Raw genomic sequence first — 11,205 nt, forward strand, 5'->3', positions numbered from 1 at the left:
TGTCAACCCCCATGTGACAGCTGCAGCGTTTACATGTCTATGTCGACAAAACGAGTCACCGCTGGAGCTCAGGGAGCAGAGCTAACTGGTTATTACCATAGGACATAGGATACTTTTTTTTGTAAGTTTTTTTTATTTCATACAATTATTGCAGGTCCACACTGTAGGTCGATTTCTATGTGAAAAATGTCCACTGTCTGTAGATAAGATTTGTTAAAGTGTAATCCAATTATATTGTATGGAGAAATCACAACACTTCTGCAAAGGGAATTCACCCTTAACCCCTTAAGGACCCAGGACGTACTAGAACGTCCTGGCACCCTGGGCTTTAAGGACCCAGGACGTACTAGTACGTCCTGGTGTTTCTCCGGTCTCTGCCGCGCCCCGGGCAGAGATCGGAAGCGGATGCCTGCTGAAATGCTTCAGCAGGCATCCAGGGCAAACGCCGAGGGGGGCCATGTAGGCCCCCCATGTCGGCGATCGCCGCAAATCGCAAGGGAAATCGCCCTTGCGATCTGCGGCGATACCGGGCTGATCGGGTCTCTGGGACCCGACCGCCCGGTAATTTCGCATGATCCCGGCTGTCACAGACAGCCAGGACCATGCTGGAGTATAGGAGCGAGGTGGCAAGCCTGCCACCTCCTCCTATACCCTGCGATCTGTCGGTTAACTAACCGACCAATCGCAGGAGGGGGGGCGGTTACTTCCTCCCGTCCTGCCCGGCCCCTGGAAGTCCAGAGAGGACGGGAGGAAGACCGGAGAACGCGGCGGGGGACGGGGGAGTGCTGGGGACCGGCCCCGGTACTTACCTCGTCCTTGAAGACCCGGATCCCGGCGAGGAAGAAGGCGGCGGCGGCGACAGGTGAGTTGATCTTCAGCCGCGGTCGGGCCCTTTACAGCAATGCACGTCGCCGTAAAGCGACATGCATTGCTGTAATGGGACCCTGTAAACTACAACTCCCAGCATGCCCAGACAGCCCTTGGCGTCTGGGCATGCTGGGAGTTGCAGTTTTGCAACATCTGGAGGTCCACAGTTTGGAGACCACTGTGCCCTTCCAGATGTTGCAAAACTACACATCCTCAGCATGCCCTTACTGTCCAGGCATGCTGGGAGTTGTAGTTCTGTAACATCTGGCCCTTCAGATGTTGCAGAACTACAACTCCCAGCATGCCTGGACAGTTTTGGCATACTGGGAGTTGTAGTTTTGCAACATCTGGAGGGCTGCAGCTTGGACACCACTACACAGTGGTCCCCAAACTGTTCTCCTCCAGCTGTTACGTAACCACTACTCCCAATATGCCCTTCGGCTGCCTGGGCATGCTGGGAGTTGTGGTTTTGCAACAACTGGAGGCACACTGGTTGGGAAACATTGTCTGTTTCCTAACTCAGTGTTTCCCAACCCGTGTGCCTCCAGCTGTTGCAAAACTATAACTGCCAGCATGCACTGATAGACTGTGCATGCTGGGAGTTGTAGTTTTGCACCAGCTGGAGGTCCCCCCCCCCCCTGTGAATGTACAGGGTACTTTCACATGGGCAGGGGCTTACAGTGAGTATCAGGCTGCAAGTTTGCGATGCAGCAAATTTTGCGCGTCAGCTCAAACTCGTAGCGGGAAACTCGCTGTAACCCCTGCCCGCGTGACTGTCCCCTAAAAACACTACACTACTAACACAAAATAAAATAAAAAGTAAAAAAACACTACATATACACATACCCCTACACAGCCCCCTCCCCTCCCCAATAAAAATTAAAAACGTCTGGTACGCCACTGTTTCCAAAATGGAGCCTCCAGCTGTTGCAAAACAACAACTCCCAGTATTGCCGGACAGCCGTTGACTGTCCAAGCATGCTGGGAGTTTTGCAACAGCTGGAGGCACCCTGTTTGGGAATCACTGGCGTAGAATACCCCTATGTCCACCCCTATGCAAATCCCTAATTCAGGCCTCAAATGCACATGGCGCTCTCACTTCGGAGCCCTGTCGTATTTCAAGGCAACAGTTTAGGGTCACATATGGGGTATCGCCGTACTCGGGAGAAATTGCCTAACAAATTTTGGGGGGCTTTTTCTCCTTTCACCCCTTATGAAAAGGGGAAGTTGGGGTCTACACCAGCATGTTGGTGTAAAAAAAAAAAAATTTTTACACTAACATGCTGGTGTTGCCCTATACTTTTCATTTTGACAAGAGGTAAAGGGGAAAAAAGCCCCCCAAAATTTGTAATGCAACTTCTCCCGACTACGGAGATACCCCATATGTGGGCGCAAAGTGCTCTGGGGGCGCACAACAAGGCTCAGAAGGGAGAGTGCGCCATGTACATTTGAGGTGATTTGCACAGGGGTGGCTGATTGTTACAGCGGTTTTGCCAAACGCAAAAAAGAAAAAAAAAACACATGTGACCCCATTTCGGAAACTACACCCCTCACGGAATGTAATGAGGGGTGCAGTGAGAATTTACCCCCCACTGGTGTCTGACGGATCTTTGGAACAATGGGCTGTGCAAATAAAAAAATTTGTACAGCCCACTGTTCCAAAGATCTGACAGACACCAGTGGGGGGTAAATGCTCACTGTACCCCTTGTTACATTCCTCAAGGGGTCTAGTTTCCAAAATGGTATGCCATGTGGAGGTTATTTTGCTGTCCTGGCACCATAGGGGCTTCCTAAATGCGACATGCCCCCGAGCAAAATTTGCTCTCAAAAAGCCAAATATGACTCCTTCTCTTCTGAGCATTGTAGTTCGCCCGCAATGCACTTCATGCCAACTTATGGGGTACCTCCATACTCAGAAGAGATGGGGTTACAAATTTTGGGGGGTATTTTCTGCTATTAACCCTTGCAAAAATGTGAAATTTGGGGGGAAACACACATTTTAGTGAAAATTATTATTATTTTTTTTTACATATGCAAAAGTCGTGAAACACCTGTGGGGTATTAAGGCTCACTTAATTCCTTGTTACGTTCCTCATGGGGTCTAGTTTCCAAAATGGTATGGCATGTGTTTTTTTTTTGCTGTTCTGGCACCATAGGGGCTTCCTAAATGCAACATGCCCCCCAAAAACCATTTCTGAAAAACGTACTCTCCAAAATCCCCTTGTCGCTCCTTCGCTTCTGAGCCCTCTACTGCGCCCGCCGAACACTTTTCATGGACATATGAGGTATGTGCTTACTCGAGAGAAATTGGGCTACAAATACAAGTATAAATTTTCTCCTTTTACCCCTTGCAAAAATTCAAAAATTGGGTCTACAAGAAAATGCAAGTGTAAAAAATGAAGATTGTGAATTTTCTCCTTCACTTTGCTGCTATTCCTGTGAAACACCAAAGGGTTAAAACGCTGACTGAATGTCATTTTGAATACTTTGGGGGGTGCGGTTTTTTTAATGGGGTCATTTGTGGGGTATTTCTAATATGAAGACCCTTCAAATCCACTTCAAACCTGAACTGGTCCCTGAAAAATAGTGAGTTTGAAAATTTTGTGAAAAATTGGAAAATTGCTGCTGAACTTTGAAGCCCTCTGGAGTCTTCCAAAAGTAAAAACACGTCAATTTTATGATGCAAACATAAAGTAGACATATTGTATATGTGAATAAAATAAAATAAATATTTGGAATATCCATTTTCCTTACAAGCAGAGAGCTTCAAAGTTAGAAAAATGCTAAATTTTCAAATTTCTCATCAAATTTTGGGATTTTTCACCAAGAAAGGATGCAAGTTACCACAAAATTTTACCACTATGTTAAAGTAGAATATGTCACGAAAAAACAATCTCGGAATCAGATTGATAAGTAAAAGCATTCCAGAGTTATTAATGTTTAAAGTGACAGTGGTCAGATGTTCAAAAAATGGCCGGGTCCTAAGGTGTAAAATGGCTGGGTCCTTAAGGGGTTAAAGGAGTACTGCAGTCTGAGACACTTATCCCCTATCCGCATCTACCATACAGGGACCTGGAATTGCTGCGGCTCTGCATCCATCCATACAGCTCTATGGGAGAGGCGGGGATGCACGAACGCTGCATCTCCGCCTCTCCCATAGAGATACATGAAGGAGGCGTGTCGGCTGCAGCGTCATGATGCAGCTGACACGCCTTCTGCATGGTAGAGCCGGGACCTCGTATAGGAGATCACGGGGGCGGTCCCAGCATTCTGACCCCCCACAATCAGACACTTATCCCCTATCCTGCGGATAGGGAATAAGGGGGGGGGGGATTCATCAATCTATATAGAGTAATTTTAAGTGTATTTTCTTGTGCAAAATCTTGCGCTATGATATTTTCTGCGTTCTTTTTGTGTGTCTTTTTTGTTGGAACTTTTCTACAGATGTCACCCTTCGTGTGTACCGTAGAGCCATTTTTCCCGTAGACATTGATTTACTAACTGGGTTTTTTTTTTGGACGCACAACATTTTTTTTGCGCAAATATACACCACCTCGGAGGACACGTACCAAAGTGTGTATTTTCACACAGGAAGGACTGCAACTCCCATCATGGACAGACTCTGCCCATGATGGGAGTTATAGTCCAGGGGCTGAGGTGCAGATCGCAGCAGGTCATTATCCAGAGACCCGCTGCGATCCGCATTTATTAACTGTAAAAGCCGACGGTACATGCGGCTTCACTGCGCTGACACGACTTCTATATACAGCTGTCATAATTCATAATCCCCGCCGCCGGGAGAGGGGAGCTCTGATTGGTCAATAGCTATTCTCCAATCAGAGCTCCCGGCAGGGATTATGAATCATTACAGTCTATATAGAAGCCGGTGGCAGCGCGATGTAGCCGCATGTACCACCGGCTTTTTAATTTAAATGCGGATCGCAGCAGATCATTTTGGAGATCTGCTGCAATCCGCATTACATCAGTGGCCCCCCAATTTAACCCGTTCCTGCAGAATGACATATATAAATGTCATGATGTGCAGGTAGTTCGCGCATCATGACATTTATATATGTCATGCAGTAAACCTGGCGATGCGCGGTATCGCACGGGTTAACTGGCAGAAGTCCCACTGTTACTAACGGGGGACAACTTCTGCAAGCCCCCCCTAGGACTATCTGTGGATGGTCCTGGTCAGCGATCATTGTGGTTGGTCCCTGTGGACCAATCACAGTGATCGCTGACTTTGGGGGGTTAAAGTTCAGATCCCCCGCTTTTCCCGCCCCCAGAAGTCGGGTAGAGCGGGGGAAGAGGATCCCGGGAGCTGCGGGGGGCTGCGGCACATACCTGCTGTGCGACCGGCGGGGACGGCAAGGACCGGGGACCATCTAGAAGGCAGCTGCGGCAGGTAAGTGGAAGCAGCAGTGAAGATCGCTGTAAAGTGATATTCACTGCTGCTTCTAGGAGTTTCAAAACTACAACTCCCAGCATGCCCAGACAGCCAAAGGCTGGGAGTTGTAGCTTTGCAACATCTGGAGGGCCTCAGTTTGGACACCAGTGTGCAGTGGTCTCCAATCTGTGCTCTTCCAGATGTTGCAAAACTACAACTCTCAGCATGCTCAGAAAGTCCAGGCATGCTGGGAGCTGTAGTTCTGTAACATCTGGCCCTTCAGATGTTGCCGAACTACAACTTCCAGCATGCCTGGGCAGTCTGGGCATGCTTGAAGTTGAAGTTTTGCAACAGCTGGAGGCACACAGGTTGGGAAACACTGAGTTTCCCAACCAGTGTGCCTCCAGTTGTTGCAAAACTACAACTCCAAGCATGCTCAGACAGTCGAAGGGCATGCTGGGAGTTGTAGTTTTGCAACAACGGGAGGAGAACAGTTGGGAGACCGCTAAGTAGACGTGTCCAAACTGTAGCCCTCCAGATGTTGCAAAACTTCAACTCCAAGTATGCCCAGACTGCCCAGGCATGCTGGGAGTTGTAGTTAGGCAACATCTGAAGGGTCAGATGTTACAAGACTACAACTCCCAGCATGTCTCGACTGCCTGGGCATGCCGGGAGTTGTAGTTTTGCAACAACTGGAGGCGCACTGGTTGGGAAACATTGCCTGTTTCCTAACTCAGTGTTTCCCTACCTGTGTGCCTCCAGCTGTTGCAAAAAACTATTACTCCCAGCATGCACTGACAAACCGTACACGCTGGGAGTTGCAGTTTGGCAACAGCTGGAGGCGCACGGGTTGGGAAACACTGAGTTAAATGGGCACTGTCACCAACTTTATTTTTTGATATGTTGTAGTACTTATGTACTACAACATATCTCTAATATACTTTTATTATAGTTTTTTTCATTAAAAAGGTTTAATTTACATTTAAAAAACGGCTACTGAAAAAGGACTGGCAATCAGTCCTTTTTCAGTTAGGCTGCACTCGCTCCCTGCCTGTCAATCAGACAGGCGGGAGCGAGCGCATTGGCTCCCCGGCCACTGGCTGGGAGGCCACTCCTCCTGCACATCGCCGCCGCCGCCTCGTTGCCGCCGCTGTCCCTGCACGCCCGCTGCTGGACTCTGCAGTAACTGCAAGTGTAATGAGAGAATGGGGTATGCAGGGCGGGGGTGGGGGGGGGAGGAGGGAACGGGCTAGTGCCGTAGCGGGGGGGGGAACGGACTAGCAAAAAAAAAAAATAGGATGGTGGGAGCTACCCTTTAAGTAACAAACTCTCGGTGTTTTGCAACCAGTGTGCCTCCAGCTGTTGCTTAACTACAGCCCCCTATGATGGGAGTTTAAGTTTAGCAACAATTGGAGGCTCCCTGTTTAGGAACACGCTGCATTATGTGCGCTCTTCCCAGGGGAGAGCAAAAAAAATGTACTAACCCATATTTCTTGTTTTTCTTTTCTTCTCATTTCAGATACGTGAATGCGGAGGACTACGTCGGATTCGGTGGACTGCGACGATGACCAGCGTTTTTTTTTTTTTATTTCAATAAAATGGTTAAAGAGTGCTGTGAGGGAGTGATTTTTTTTTTTATAAAATTTTTTTTCAATTTGTCCGTGTTTTTTATAATTGAATTTTCAGGGTTAGTAGTGGAAGCTGTCTTATAGACAGAATCCATTACTAAGCCAGGGCTTAGCGTTAGCCCCAAAAACAGCTAGCGCTAACCCCCAATTATTACCCCGGTACCCACCGCCACAGGGGTGCCGGGAAGAGCCAGTACCAACAGGCCCGGAGCATCAAAAATGGCGCTCCTGGGCCTATGTGGTAACAGGCTGGCGTTATTTAGGCTGGGGAGGGCCAGTAACAATGTCCTCGCCCACCCTGGTAACGTCAGGCTGTTGCTGCTTGGTTGGTATCTGGCTGATACTGAAAATATGCGTTTTTTTTAATAAATAAAAAAAGTGTGTGGTTCCCTAATTTTTTCAGTATCAGCCAGATACCAACCAAGCAGCAACAGCCTGACATTACCAGGGTGGGCGAGGACCATTGTTACTGGCCCTCCCCAGCCTAAATAACGCCAGCCTGTTACGGCCAAGGCCTTTGAGCGCCATTTTTGCCGCTCCAGGCCTGTTGGTAGCTTCTCTTCCTGGAAACCCTGTGGCGGTGGGTACCGGGGTAATAATTGGGGGTTAGCATTAGCTGTTTTGGGGGCTAACGCTAATCCCCAGCTTAGTAATGGGTTCTGTCTACAAGATGGCTTCCACTACTAAGCCTGAAAATTCAATTATAAAAAACAACACAATGAAAAAAAATTTTTATTTAAAAAAACACTCCCCCACAGCCCTCGTTAACCCTTTTATTGACATTTAAAAAAAAATGCTGTTCATCATCGCAATCCACAAAATCTGACATAGTCCTCCGCATTCACGCGTCTAAATTTAAAAGAAAAAAATATTTTGTACATTTTTTTTGTTTCCACACACAAGCAAAAATGCAATAAAAAAGAAAGAAAGAAAAACTGACAAAGCGCAGGAAAAAGCTGGGACAGTTTTTCTGGCATTTTTTTTTATGATACATAAAAAACCTCAATGGAATCTTGGCCTCAAAGCAATAGAACAAAATCCCTGTGTCCACTTTTCCTGTGAGGTAGAGAAGGAGTGCACGGTAGAGCGAGGGAGACGTTTCTATATTTGCACAAGATTTATCAAGGAGTGCAACAGCCTTAGTAAATGCTGAGCAAGAGTGTACAATAGACAAGCAGTGTACAGGGGTAGAACTGTGTCTACAATAGACACCTAATGATGAATCCCGCAGATCTCCTTGTGAGCATGTATGTGGTCTCAACCCAGCCTAAACTCCATTTGCAATGGTGACAATGATCTTGAGGCCTTACGACATCACAGAAGGCACTGAAATATAAATCTCAGTGTGCACCTGTCATCTTAGGTTACTTTTGAGAATAAGCTGTCATATGTTTGAACATAAAAAATAGCAATATTTCTGGACATTATATAACTTGTACCTGGTACATATTTGAACTAATAGCAATGCCAAATACACATTAACCTTTCATTGTTGTGCACCACATAGGCACAGGGGGAGATTTATCAAAACCTGTCCAGAAGAAAAGTTGCTGAGTTGCCCATAGCAACCAATCAGATCGCTTCTTTCATTTTGCAGAGGCCTTGTTAAAAATGAAAGAAGCGATCTAGCAACCAATCAGATCACTTCTTTCATTTTGCAGAGGCCTTGTTAAAAATGAAAGAAGCGATCTGATTGGTTGCTATGGACAACTGGGCAACTTTTCCTCTGGACAGGTTTTGATAAATCTCCCCCTATGTATTACTTGCAAAGAGCATTTTGTACTTTTCCCCAACATACCAATCTGCTACATCATGACTTAAAACTCCACATTCTGGACCTCTGATCCCACAAGTGTAAACAACGTGATTGACAGCCGGGTCCTGCCAATGATCTCCTGTGCCACGTCCCCGCGTACAGAGAGAAAGCAGGACATATGCATACATCCAATTGTGGAAACATACCCACAGATAGCAAATATGCATAAGTACTATAGCGGAAAGAGGTTTAACACATCACAATTACTGGATTGTTACATATAACACGCACATCCCCCAACAGAGTATTACAAAATCATATTCAAAGCTAGTCATTCATGCCACTCTTCCCAGGATATATTAAGTCAAGAGAAGAGGTTAGGAAGGACATTTCTGAATATCAGTTGTGTTATGCCCAAGCTTCGTGCAGCTCATGATAAAGCTGTGCACTGGTCTGGTCCATTGTCCATACAGAAAACACTTAAAGGGGTATTCCAGGAAAAACTTTTTTATGTATATCAACTGGCTCTAGAAAGTTAAACAGATTTGTAAATTACTTCTATTAAAAAATCTTAATCCTTTCAGTACTTATGAGCTTCTGAAGTTAAGGTTGTTCTTTTCTGTCTAAGTCCTCTCTGATGACACGTGTCTCGGGAAACGCCCAGTTTAGAAGCAAATTCCCATAGCAAACCTCTTCTAAACTGGGCGATTCCCGAGACACGTGTCATCAGAGATTACTTAGACAGAAAAGAACAACCTAAACTTCAGAAGCTCATAAGTACTGAAAGGATTAAGATTTTTTAATAGAAGTAATTTATTAATCTGTTTAACTTTCTGGAGCCAATTGATATATATAAAAAAGTTTTTTCCTGGAATACCCCTTTAATGCAACAGTTCCCTTGTTTGAAGAGATGTCTGACATAGAAAATGAATCCACCAGGCACAAAAGTGTTCCTATAGGAAACTATAAGATCAGTTTTGTCATCATTTTCCCTCTCTGGCTATTCATACTATGCCATGACAAAACAATAAGGGGGATCTTACATTGACCATAAACTGTTACACGATTTGGCCTGTTTTTAAGAGGAATTCTATAGTTTCTGCTGTAATTGGTTGCTCTGGGCAAAATCTCTTCAGTTTTTCCTCTCACACATTTTGATAAACCAGAACCATGGTCTGTTATATAGCAGAATCCCATGATCCATTATGCTACATTCACTTCCATGGTCTGACATCCATCATAGGTTGATACATTTGGAACAGGTCAATTAAATCATCATAATCATTTTTAATAAATAAACAAATGTTGCAAACGCAGGCTGCTTGTCTGTGAAGAAGGTAGGAAATGTCGCTTTGCAACAGCTGGAGAGCCACAGGTTGGGGCTTGCTGCCCTAATATGTGTCTCTCTATATGGTATGCCATGACTTAAAAAAAAAGTAAGTTTTAATAACTGTGAATAAGCCTCTTCCCCCAAATAAATAAATGGCCCCCCTTTCCCGTTTTAACATAAAAAAGTCCATAACTGCAGATTTTGCTCATCTCACATCCCAAAAGAAGGTGACCATAACATATACAAAAAATTGGTATTGTTAAAAACTGCAGATCATGGCACAAAAAATAAGCCCTCATACAGCCCTGTATATAGAAAAATCAGCCCTCATACAGCCCTGTATATAGAAAAATAAGCCCTCATACAGCCCTGTATATAGAAAAATCAGCCCTCATACAGCCCTGTATATAGAAAAATAAGCCCTCATACAGCCCTGTATATAGAAAAATAAGCCTCATACAGCCCTGTATATAGAAAAATAAGCCCTCATACAGCCCTGTATATAGAAAAATAAGCCCTCATACAGCCCTGTATATAGAAAAATAAGCCCTCATACAGCCCTGTATATAGAAAAATAAGCCCTCATACAGCCCTGTATATAGAAAAATAAGCCCTCATACAGCCCTGTATATAGAAAAATAAGCCCTCATACAGCCCTGTATATAGAAAAATAAGCCCTCATACAGCCCTGTATATAGAAAAATAAGCCCTCATACAGCCCTGTATATAGAAAAATAAGCCCTCATACAGCCCTGTATATAGAAAAATAAGCCCTCATACAGCCCTGTATATAGAAAAATAAGCCCTCATACAGCCCTGTATATAGAAAAATAAGCCCTCATACAGCCCTGTATATAGAAAAATAAGCCCTCATACAGCCCTGTATATAGAAAAATAAGCCCTCATACAGCCCTGTATATAGAAAAATAAGCCCTCATACAGCCCTGTATATAGAAAAATAAGCCCTCATACAGCCCTGTATATAGAAAAATAAGCCCTCATACAGCCCTGTATATAGAAAAATAAGCCCTCATACAGCCCTGTATATAGAAAAATAAGCCCTCATACAGCCCTGTATATAGAAAAATAAGCCCTCATACAGCCCTGTATATAGAAAAATCAGCCCTCATACAGCCCTGTATATAGAAAAATAAGCCCTCATACAGCCCTGTATATAGAAAAATAAGCCCTCATACAGCCCTGTATATAGAAAAATCAGCCCTCATACAGCCCT

The 11,205-nt window shown here is 45.0% G+C and overlaps 1 protein-coding gene across 1 annotated transcript in view; it reads right to left on the minus strand.

The window, feature by feature from the left end:
* TRAF3IP2 (TRAF3 interacting protein 2) overlaps positions 1–11,205 on the minus strand; it is a 41,871-nt gene that overhangs the window by 26,977 nt on the left and 3,689 nt on the right. The gene's annotated exons all lie outside the window — the stretch shown is intronic.

Source organism: Hyla sarda, chromosome 3, assembly GCF_029499605.1.
Source record: "Hyla sarda isolate aHylSar1 chromosome 3, aHylSar1.hap1, whole genome shotgun sequence".
NCBI lineage: Eukaryota > Metazoa > Chordata > Amphibia > Anura > Hylidae > Hyla > Hyla sarda.